At 46.6% G+C, this 11,687-nt stretch overlaps 1 protein-coding gene across 1 annotated transcript in view; it reads left to right on the top strand.

Annotated features, from left to right (window-relative positions):
- Window positions 1–441: 441 nt before the first annotated feature.
- The window catches only part of LOC121005757 (gastrula zinc finger protein XlCGF53.1-like), a 30,340-nt gene continuing 19,094 nt past the window's right edge, over window positions 442–11,687 (top strand). The window contains exon 1 of the mRNA XM_040438524.1: window positions 442–562. The gene's annotated coding sequence lies outside the window, so the exon portion shown is untranslated. The remainder of the gene's footprint in view (window positions 563–11,687) is intronic.

The raw sequence follows: 11,687 nt of genomic DNA, 5'->3' as shown, positions 1-11,687 counted from the left end.
GTCAGTGTTAAACCTCATCTGCCACTTCTCTGCCCAAGTCTCCAATCCATCCAGATCCACACACACAGCTCATCTACATGAACATTACAGCTCTACAGCTCTGCTACATACACATTGTAATACAAACAGCACATACACAGAGCAGATAAACCTGGTCATGTGATTCCTGTGACTCCTCCCACACATAATCACATGGTCATGATATCATCACAGGTCCTGTACCTTCTCCTGCAGCACAGCCTGACTCCTCCCACACATGATCACATGGTTATGACATCATCACAGGTCCTGTACCTTCTCAAGCAGCACAGCCTGGAGCCTGACCCCTCCTACACACGATCACATGGTAATGACATCATCACAGGTCCTGTACCTTCTCCTGCAGCACAGCCTGGAGCCTGACTCCTCCCACACACGATCACATGGTTATGACATCATCACAGGTCCTGTACCTTCTCCTGCAGCACAGCCTGGAGCCTGACTCCTGTACATGGTGGTAGAAATGACAGCCCAGGAGGCTCCATAGTGAAGGGTTGTCAGAGGAGGACACGCCTGCCCCCAGGTAAGTGGAACACTCATCACATCCACACACAGAGGTGGACATATCGCCTGTGCAGCAGGTTCACCGGCGTGTGAGGGGGCCCATCCATACTAGTGAGCTCATTCAGAAGCACTCACTAGTATGGATGGGCCCCCTCTAGTGTGCAAGAGAGAGGCGGTGGAGAGAAGCGCTTACTAACCCCTCCGACTCCGCTTCCTCCCTGGTCTCCTCCAGCCTGACTGCGTACAGGTCACGTGACTGTGCAGCGCGGGCTGTTGGAGACCAGCAGGGCAGGCACTCGCATCAGGACACCCCGGCTGACATGGTTTTAATTAATTTATTTTTAGTCTGATCTGAGGTCTGATGGGGTCTGTCACATCAATAATATTGGGTCCTGAATAAGCATATGGGGGTGTCTGGTTAAATAATTAACTGATATTGGAGGGAGGGTCCTCCTGACTCTGGGGGTTCTGAGCAATTGACATATGGAGGGGGGGGGGGGCTGAATTAATAAATAACTGATATTTAGGGGATTCTGAGCAAGTGATATTTGGGGGACCTGAATGAGCATATGGGGGAGGGGGCCTGAATAAATGAACTACTGATACTGGGGGGGGGGGGGGGCAACTGACATATGGGGGGGCCTAAATAAGCAACTGATATGGGAGGTGGATCCTCCTGAGCAACTGATATGGTCCTGAGCAAGTCACATATGGGGGGACCTGAATGAGCAACTGATATGGAGCGTGAATGGGAATCTGATATGTGCGGGGGGGGGGGGGCCTGTCTGAGCAACTGAAATATGGGGGGGGGGTCCTGAGCAACAGATATGGGGGGCCTGTCTGAGCAACTGAAATATGGGGGGGGGTTCTGAGCAACTGATATGGGGGTCGGAGTTATTAGTGCGGCTTAGGGCTGCACGATATGGGAATTTTGTGCGATTGCGATTAGGGCCCTAAAAATTGCGATAACGATGTGCGATGCGATATTTTAAGGGAATTGTGCTAGAGGTCTATTTGCTTGGATTTTCCCATATGAGCCGCTGACGCGGCTGGGTATGACATAGTTATGGGGGATCTGTGGAGAACGCTGTGTTGTGGGGGATCTGTGGGTGACGCACTGTTATGGGGGATCTGTGGATGGCACTGTTATGGGGGATCTGTGGAGGACGCCGTGTTGTGGGGGATCTGTGGAGGACGCCGTGTTGTGGGGGATCTGTGGAGGACGCCGTGTTGTGGGGGATCTGTGGAGGACGCCGTGTTGTGGGGGATCTGTGGAGGACGCCGTGTTGTGGGGGATCTGTGGAGGACGCCGTGTTGTGGGGGATCTGTGGAGGACGCCGTGTTGTGGGGGATCTGTGGAGGACGCCGTGTTGTGGGGGATCTGTGGAGGACGCCGTGTTGTGGGGGATCTGTGGAGGACGCCGTGTTGTGGGGGATCTGTGGAGGACGCCGTGTTGTGGGGGATCTGTGGAGGACGCCGTGTTGTGGGGGATCTGTGGAGGACGCCGTGTTGTGGGGGATCTGTGGAGGACGCCGTGTTGTGGGGGATCTGTGGAGGACGCCGTGTTGTGGGGGATCTGTGGAGGACGCCGTGTTGTGGGGGATCTGTGGAGGACGCCGTGTTGTGGGGGGATCTGTGGAGGACGCCGTGTTGTGGGGGATCTGTGCTATGACACATAGGGCCATGAGGGGGGGGGCAGCATAAGACATATAGCATCATGGCCCTATGTGTCCCCTCATGTGTCCTAAACTGTGCACATAACTGGCTTTGTGTGTAAAGTATTTTACTAGTGTGTAAAACAATCTCTCTCCTATTGATAACATGGCCGCCTCTGTACTCACTGTCACTATGAATGCACTGCAGCGAGCGGCAGTGCAGAGGCTGGACCTGTTATCAATAGGAGAGAGCTTGTTTCACACACTAGTAAAATACTTTACACACAAAGCCAGTTATGTGCGCGGGGCCCCTTCATATATAATCGCGGCATTTTCGCGTCGGCCAAATCGCCATATCGCATTTGCCGATTATCGCGATTCGATTATTTTTTTCGATTTATCGTGCAGCCCTAGTGTGGCTATAATATATGGTGTGGTACGGGGTACAGTCTGGTTACCATGGGGCCTAAATGTAGATGGGGAACGAATTCAAGGGATTGAGCCAAATTTGGAAGTTATTCACCGGATCTGGCATAAGTGACTGATCAGCGGGGTTCTGACTGCTGTGAATCCCACTGATCCCAAGAACGTGCGTCTGTAATGACCGGTGTCACGCAAAGGGAGGGAAATGGGAAGGCCCTGTCCAAGGGAGAGGGAAAGGTGGTGACCCCTGACTCACCTTCCAATTTTGCGGAACAGGTGCGGACCCATTCATTTTCAATGGGGCCGGAATGTGCTGTCCGCATCCGCACTTCCGTTCCACAAAAAAATAGAACATGTCCTATTCTTATCCGCAATTGCGAACAAGAAAAGGAATTTTCTATGAGAGTGCCGGCGATGTGCGTTCCGAAAAATGCGGAACGCACATTGTCGGTGTCTGTGTTTTGCCAATCCGCAAAACACATACGAACGTGTGAATGGACCCTTACTTCTCCTCTGTTATTTTCAGCTCTTCCGGAGTTCTGTCTGCCCATCTACTGCACATTGATAAAACTGGACGTTCTTCGCTCCTATGTAAGAGAATGGTATCTGGGCAACACTAAACGTGGGCACCCACTACACACTGTGTTGACCTATGAACTTCCAGGTCTTTTCAATGTGCGGCAGATAAGGACCCATCATCTTCCCTGGCCAGTCTATGGCTACTTTCACATCAGCGTTTTGCTAGATCTAGTTGTATTGTATGAACGGATCCGGTTATATTATCTCTAAAATAGCCAAGACGGATTCGGCACTAAAATCATAAGGCTGGGTTCACACCGGAGCGTTCTGAAAGGAGCGCTCTGTATGCGCGATTGTACGGGCGTTTACAAGCGCGCATACAGAGACAAGCAAACACACATTGTCGCGCGTTCCCGAAAGTCTATGTACGGGAACGCGCGACAAACGCCCGAAAAAACGCTCATGTACTTGTTTGAGCGTCGGGCGTTTTACAGCGCGATCGTACGCGCTGTAAAACGCCCAGGTGAGAACCATTCCCATAGGGAAGCATTGGTTTCTCCTTGTTGTGCGTTTTACAGCGCGTAGGAACGCGCTGTAAAACGCTCAGGTGTGAACTGAGTGTAAGTCAATGTGTGGCGTTTTCTTTTGTGTCCGAGAAAACGGATCCAGTACCATTGACTTACATTGTGTTTCATGCCGGATGTTGTCCATGGTCAGATTCAAGACCAGCACTGCAAGGCACTAGTGCTAACCACTGAGCCACAGGGCTGCCCCATAAATGTATCTGACACCTACCTGTGGTGTTGGTTGAAATTCTTGGTTATTTATGAATTCCTGCTCTCCCTGCCTACCTGCTGATGGTTGACAGTCTTCTACCTAGTTTTCTCCCTTTCTCTCTAGGAGAGAACTGCCAGTCATCAGCAGATAGGCGAGAGAGCAGGAGATTATGAATAACCATGACTCTTCTCAGGCAGATGTGACTCTTTTCAAGGCCTTGGCTGTAATGATTATGATGCTGGTTCTCAGCAACCACTTACTTTTAGCTCATTAGTGACACACCGCTGAGATCAGCATTTCTGTCAGTATTTTATGCTGCCCTCAGTGAGGTCAGCATCAAGTTGATGACGGGTTCCCTTTAAATGCTGAAGTTACATGTGAGGAGGCTTCTCACACTGCTTCAAAAAACAAAGACTGTTCAGAGACTGCTTCAAATAATGAACACTGTGTAACCGTTACTATAGAGAGTGAGGAACCTTCCAGAGAATAGCTGGAGGACATGATCATAGCTGCTGAAGACCATGTTTCAATTGAAAGTAAGTTTCCAACTGACCGTGGTAATTTCCCATCAGATATTACTGACAGTGAAACCAAGAGATTCATAATTTCTCAGAGGACGTTGTTTTTCCCCCTAAGTTTTATACGAAGAGAACACAAGCTGGAGTATTGCTCCAACGTTCATGGTTGTGTTATTCTCCAAAACTAGACTGTGCCTACTGTGAACCTTGCTGGCTTTTTGCCGATCGTAGCTCTGGTGCTTACAATTCAGCATGGGTGAGTGGTGTGAGAAACTGGTCTCCTCTAACACAGGCAGTACATTTTTCCAAACGCCCCCACAGCGGCACGTAACAGGAGGATACCCCGCCTCCCCAGTGACAGGAAACAACATGGAGATCTTTGAATAGTCCCCTCCCCTTACCTGCTCCAGTTGTTTCCTGTCCCTCTGGGAGTACATGGAGATCCTCCTGTGGGAGAACGTTGTTTCTTTGTAAGCATCGCCCGGTCAGCAAGAGGAACTCCGGGCAGGGAGCAGGACCGCGGGGCGCAGTACAGCCCTTTCTGACTCCTAGGATTAAGTCCTCCAGTGCGGGGCGGCGCGTCCGTGCTTAGTCCCGCCAGAGGACGTGCGGGTCACGTGAGCATTGACTCGCATACAGGCGGAGCTCTGAGACGCGATTTCCCCTAGACAACGAGCGTGGAGATTGCTTGGCGTCCTCGGTGCAGCAGACGATCCAGCTATGTCGGCACCAGGAGAGGACACGATTCGCAGGCCTGCAGACCCAGCAAAAATTGGCAGCCCGGTAAGACAGCATCCTTGGGAGGTCAAAACGATTGCTCTCCTTTCTTATCTGTGCACCCCTTTTTTGGTCAGAAACAGTCTTTTGCTTGCACCTGGGTGAGGGTCTAACTTTTTGTGTTCTGGGGCGGCCCCCCTTTTCTGAAAGAGCACTCTTATGTATCTCCTAGGTCAGGGAGGCTCAGAAATCAGCGGAATCTTCCCAGCGGGTCAAAAAATGTTCCATCTGTAAAAAGGGTTTGCCGTCTGGATATAAAAAAAAACTCTGTTCAAGGTGTTTGGAAAATATTGTTTCTGAGGAGTCTCCTTCCCTGTTGGATAACATCAGACACATTATAAAGGAGGAAGTGAGCAGTGCAGTGGATCAAAAATTAGCTTCCACGTTTTAAAGACCCTCTACTTCCATGACCGAGTTGTCCGCTTCCTTAGAGACTGAATTAGATGAAGGTGAACTCCCCTCCGGGTCTGAGTCGGATTCCTCAGAGGATGAGTCTGGAAGACCGCTTTGTTCCATAGAGGACACCGACGCATTATTAAAAACTATTAGAGCGACCCTAAACTTAGAAGAATCCAAACAACCCAAGACGATGCAGGACCTTATGTTCAAGGGCATAGGAGAAAAAAGGAAAAGAGTTTTTCCCCTTCACTCAAATATAACGGGATTAATAAATAAGGAAGGGGTCGACCTATAAAAAAGATCTGGGGTTTATGGAGTTCTAAAAAGAAAATACCCTTTTGCAGAGGAAGATACAGCCTTTTGGGATAAGTGTCCTAAGGTAGATGCCCCAGTTGCAAAAATGACAAAAAAAATCAGCGCTACCTTTTGAGGATTTAGGTCTGCTGAAAGATCCTATGGACAAAAAAGGTGAGGCGTTACTGAAAAAAATCATGGGAAGCCTCTATGTCCATCCTAAGGCCTAGTGTAGCTTCCACTTACACGGCCACATCCATGTTAATCTGGATAAGCCAGTTAGAGGAACACCTAGTGGCAGGGACCCCCAGAGAAGATATTGTGGCCTCCTTACCAATGCTTAAGCAGGCGGCAAAGTTTTTAGCAGATGCCTCGGTAGATACGGTTAAACTGGCAGCAAGATCAGCGGCCCTCTCAAATGCCACCACAAGAGCAGTGTGGCTGAGGTCTTGGGCAGGGGACACTGCATCTAAAAATAAGTTGTGCGGCATCCCATGTGAAGGAGATAGATTGTTCGGATCAGTCCTGGATGACCTTTTAGAAAAGGCCACGGATAAAAAGAAGGGTTTTCCCTCAGACCCGAGAAATTTTCGTCAAAAACGAAACTTTCCTGCGGCATCAAGAGGCAGGCAGGATCAGAAAAAAAGAGATTTCTCGTCCCGATGGCGTTTGGGGAGGGGAAGAGGAAAAGGGTTTTTATTCAACCCCTCAGATTCTTCCCAAAAATCATCTAATAAATGACGCCAGAGGCAAGGTAGGAGGAAGATTAAAAGATTTCGTAATTTCTTCAGGCCTAAAGCTAGAATTTTCCTCTCTACCCCAGGATGTTTTTTGGATTACCGAAAAGACCAGATCGGTCCAATCTTTGATCCTAGACCAGGTGAAGGTCCTATTACAGAAAGAAGCCATAGTTCCAGTTCCCCCGGGGGAAGAAGGAACAGGATATTATTGCCCTATATTCCTTGTAAAAAAGACGAACGGCTCTTACAGAGCCATTATAAATCTAAAAGGGCTGAACCATCATCTGCTTTACAAGCGTTTCAAGATGGAGAGTATAAAATCCAAAATCAGTCTGTTAAAAAGAAACATCTTTTTAGCAACTCTGGATCTCACCGATGCATATTACCACATTCCAATTTGCAGAGATCACCAAAAATACCTCAGATTTGCAGTTCGGTTAGAGACGGTAGTACATCACTTCCAGGTCCTCCCATTTGGCCTTACATCCGCACCAAGAGTCTTCTCCAAGGTTATGGCAGATGCGGTAGCAGTCCTACATCTGAAGGGAATATTAGTTATTTAGACGACTTCCTTATTGCCGCAGAATCAGAACATCTACTTCTGGAACACATAGAATTGGTAAAGCAGAGTCTAACAGATCTAGGATGGTTAATAAATGCAGAGAAGTCAGATCTCCGTCCAGAAAAGAAAAAAGTCTTTTTAGGGATGATGTTGGACTCGGAACTCATGAAGACTTTTCTTCCACAAGAAAAGATCCAGAAGATCAGTCAGGAATTAACCCTGTTCCGCAGCAAATACAAGGTGACAATCCGATTGATAATGAAGATCTTGGGTCTGATGTCTTCAACTATCCCAGCAGTAAAGTGGGCTCAAGCTCACTCTCGGACCCTCTAGTCATTTATGCTCAGAGCATGGAACAAGAGGGTAGACTCACTGGAGATGAAAGTGAAAATTCCTCAATACGTAAAGGACTCCTTAAGCTGGTGGCTGGTCAGAAGAAATTTAAGCAGGGGCGTTCCTTGGCAGCAAACAGACGTTGTGACAATAACTACAGACGCCAGCAGAAGCAGCTGGGGAGCCTTTTCAGATCAGTCCATAGTGCAAGGTACATGGCAGAAACACCTAAGCTTAGCTTCTTCCAACCTAAGGGAATTAACTGCAGTTTGGGAAGTATTAAAAGCCCTTCACCCAAAACTCAGAGGAAAGGAGATAAAAGTATTATCAGACAATACTACAACTGTAGCATACTTGAACAAACAAGGGGGCACAAAGAGTTCAGCCCTAGCAAAAGTCGCAAAAGTAATATTCCAGTGGGCCGAAAGAAATGTACTATCAGTCTCAGCAGTTAACATAAAGGGAGAGAACAACGAGGTTGCGGATTTCCTCAGCAGAGATGTCTTGAAAGAGGGCGAGTGGTGCCTGAACCGGAAAATATTTCTTCAGATATCGAAAAAGTGGTTCTTTCCAGAAGTAGATCTTTTCGCAACGCGTCTAAACAGACAGACAGAAAAGTTCGGTTCTCTATCCTACACGGATCACCCATTCATAGTCGACGCCCTCTCCCAACCATGGCCGGATGAAAATTTGTATGCCTTTCCTCCATTTGTGCTAATCCCCAAGGTTCTACAAAGAGTGCTACTGGGAAACCACAGGTTGCTTCTGATCGCACCTTATTGGCCCAGGAGATCTTGGTTCCCACTACTACTGAAGATGTCAGCAGGGGACTTTTATCTACTACCGGATGTTCCGGATCTCCTTCACCAGGCCCAGTTTGGCATCCCAGGGCAAACAGATTTCAGCTAGCAGCGAGGAACCTGAACGGAAATTATTAAGAGAAAGGCCTCTCCGATGCGGTAATTTCCACGATTTTCTATAGCCGTAAAAATGTGACATCAAAGATCTATAACAGAATCTGGCAGTTATTTTTGAAATTTACAGATGGTGATACCAGGGACCCCTTTATGATTGCTAAGGTTCTGGAGTTTCTCCAGTCAGGTCTACAAAAGGGTCTTAGAGTTAGGGCAGATATCTGGACTTTAATTGTGCTAAGTGCCTTTCTAGACATTAGACTGGCAGAAGTGGATCTCATCAAAAGATTTGTGAAAGGGGCCCGAAGAAAACAACCCATGGTTAGGCCCACTGTTCCCCCTTGGGATTTAAACCTGGTACTATCTGCCTTAACAGATAATCCCTTTGAGCCCTTAACGGAGATATCCTTAAAATTGCTTACTTTCAAAACAGTTTTTTTGATAGCTATTACCACGGCTAGAAGGGTGGGGGAAATACAAGCCTTTTCCTGCAGAACTCCTTATTTAACCATCAGAGATGTTAGAATAGTATTAAAACACTCACCCTCTTTTTTGCCCAAGGTGGTCTCTAAGTTCCATTGTCTACAGGAAGTGTCTCTTCCATCCTTTGGGTCTCCATCTGGCAGTCAAGAACAAAGACGCTTTCATAACCTAGATGTGAGAAGAGCAGTACTGACCTATCTTAAAGCCACAGAGGATTTAAAAAAAACAGACAGACAGACTGTTTGTTCAATTTTCAGGCCCAAACAGGGGTAACGCGGCAAGCGAAGCATCTATCAGCTGATGGATCAGATCGTCAATCTTGTGGTGTTATGACTTAAAAAAAAGTCATCCCCCCCCAGCAGGTCTTAAAGCCCATTCAACTCGGTCGGTAGCAGCATCTTGGGCTGAATCAACAGATGCTCCATTAGAGCAGATTTGCCAGGCAGCCACCTGGTCCTCACCTTCCACTTTTTTTTAGGCATTATCAGTTGGATGTGTTAAGGAATAGAGTTATCTTTTGCTCGCAGAGTGTTATCTGCGGTAGTCCCACCCTAATTTAGAGCTTCTCTGTTATTCCTCCTGTTACGTGCCGCTGTGGGGGTGTTTGGAAAGATTTCAATTACGTATCGGTAATTGGTTTTTCCTCTAGCCCCCATAGCGGCACGGGGAATTCCCCCCCCCCCCCCCCATTATATTTTGCCTTTTTTCTATATGGAAAGTTTTCTTTTTTCAGGTTTTGTTCAATTTGTAAAATACATAAATATTAATATGTTGCATCCTTTCCAGAGTTTCTCGGTTATTTACATTGTGCAGCTCACAATTTAAACCTTGCTGTTAACGATTCTGTCAGATTTCTCCCAGAAGTAACTAAATCAGTTTTTTGCCAACAGTATAAAAAGGTGGGCATTATTATCAGAAATCTCCTCTACGTCGGAAGCTGAAAGCATTACTCTGAAGAGATTGTGTCCAACTAGATGGTCTTCCAGGAATGATTCCATAACGGCACTGCGGTATCATTACACTGATATACAGAAAGCACTGACAGAAGTTCTAATGACCACAACGATGCCTCTAGCTTAAAAGAAACCCATCAGCTCTTTTGAGTTTGCGATGATGGTGGTTCTTCAAGCACAGATTCTGGATGTTGTGGGGCCAATTTCAAAGTGTCTGCAAGCTAAAGACATAAATATTGAGAAAGCAACACAGTTACTTCAAAACGCAGTTGAAATCCTTCAGAAGTGATGATGACTGAGCCAAAAACATCAATTGTCAGGAAAATGGGACCTAGAAGTTATATTTTAACAAAGATGTGTGAAGCGACCATATGATGAGTTGTGTGAAGATGAGTGACCTCATGATGCTGAGAGATACTTCCAGAGGAACATCTATAACACCTGTTTAGACACATTTAAAATACAACTAAAACAAATATTCCAAGACTGTGAAAAAAATTAACACAATCCTTCCCAGCTCACTTTTATCATCCTCTGATGAGGAACTGCATAAGGATGGTGAAAAACTTGGAATGCATTTCAAAAATGACTTTTCATCGGCTCTCGCTGACCAGCTTGTTTAAAACCACAGATCTCACAATTGACAACTGTAGAAGAAATTGGCAAGCTAATAATTGTTGAAAGCAATATACTAACCTCCAAGTTTTCCTGAAGTATGCACAGCGTTCATTTTGTTCTTGACCCTACCAGTGACGGTGGCAAGTGCCGAGGGTTCGTTCTCCAAACTAAAATTGATCAAAAACTACCTGAGGTCTACCATGGGGCAAGGCAGACTGAGTGGACTGGCTATGTTGTCCATAGAAAATGAACGTGCTAGGATGACTGACTTAAATAAAGTCATTGATGAATTTGCAGAAATGAAGGCCAGAAAAGTAGATCAACCATAGAAACATAGAATGTGTCGGCAGATAAGAACCATTTGGCCCATCTAGTCTGCCCAATATACTGAGTACTATGAATAGCCCCTGGCCCTATCTTATATGAAGGATGGCCTTATGCCTATCCCATGCATGCTTAAACTCCTTCACTGTATTTGCAGCTACCACTTCTGCAGGAAGGCTATTCCATGCATCCACTACTCTCTCAGTAAAGTAATACTTCCTGATATTACTTTTAAACCTTTGCCCCTCTAATTTAAAACGATGTCCTCTTGTAGCAGTTTTTCTTATTTTAAATATTCTCTCCAGTTGGGGGGGGGGGGGTGTACCTGCACAGACTCATTCTACACAATCAGTGCTGCCATTGTCACGGTGCAAGGACACGTCCCCAACTGGTAACACCCCTCTTTACCCTTACTGCAGATGGCTAGCAATTCATTCATAACTTGCAGTAGAAATAATAAAGTAATGGAACAACATAGAGCCATAAGAATAGATGCTCCAGAACTGTGATCACATGGGGAATGCATGGAGTTATTAAAACAGGCATGTCAGGAGAGGGGACAGGTCCTCTTAAATGTTGCACCTCTAGCAACCCCTCCAACGTTTAGGAGAGGAGCCACAGGGATCACTCGCCTAAACACTGGAGGGTTTGCTGAAGAGCACCAAGTTTATATGTGAACGGACCCTTCTGTTACAAACTAGCAATAAAGTGTGTAATACAGATTTGTCCTTGGAGTCTTTTTATTAACAAGATATATATTTTTTTGCATTTATATGTTTATATCTGTATGTGTGTTTTGAGGGGGGGGGGGCAGGTACATTCTTTGCATAGGGGCCCTCTGCTGTCTGTGTCCG

This window comes from Bufo bufo, chromosome 6 (genome assembly GCF_905171765.1).
Source record: "Bufo bufo chromosome 6, aBufBuf1.1, whole genome shotgun sequence".
Taxonomy (NCBI): domain Eukaryota; kingdom Metazoa; phylum Chordata; class Amphibia; order Anura; family Bufonidae; genus Bufo; species Bufo bufo.
Note: the sequence above shows the minus strand (reverse complement) of the source record. Positions and strands in the feature narration are given on the sequence as shown.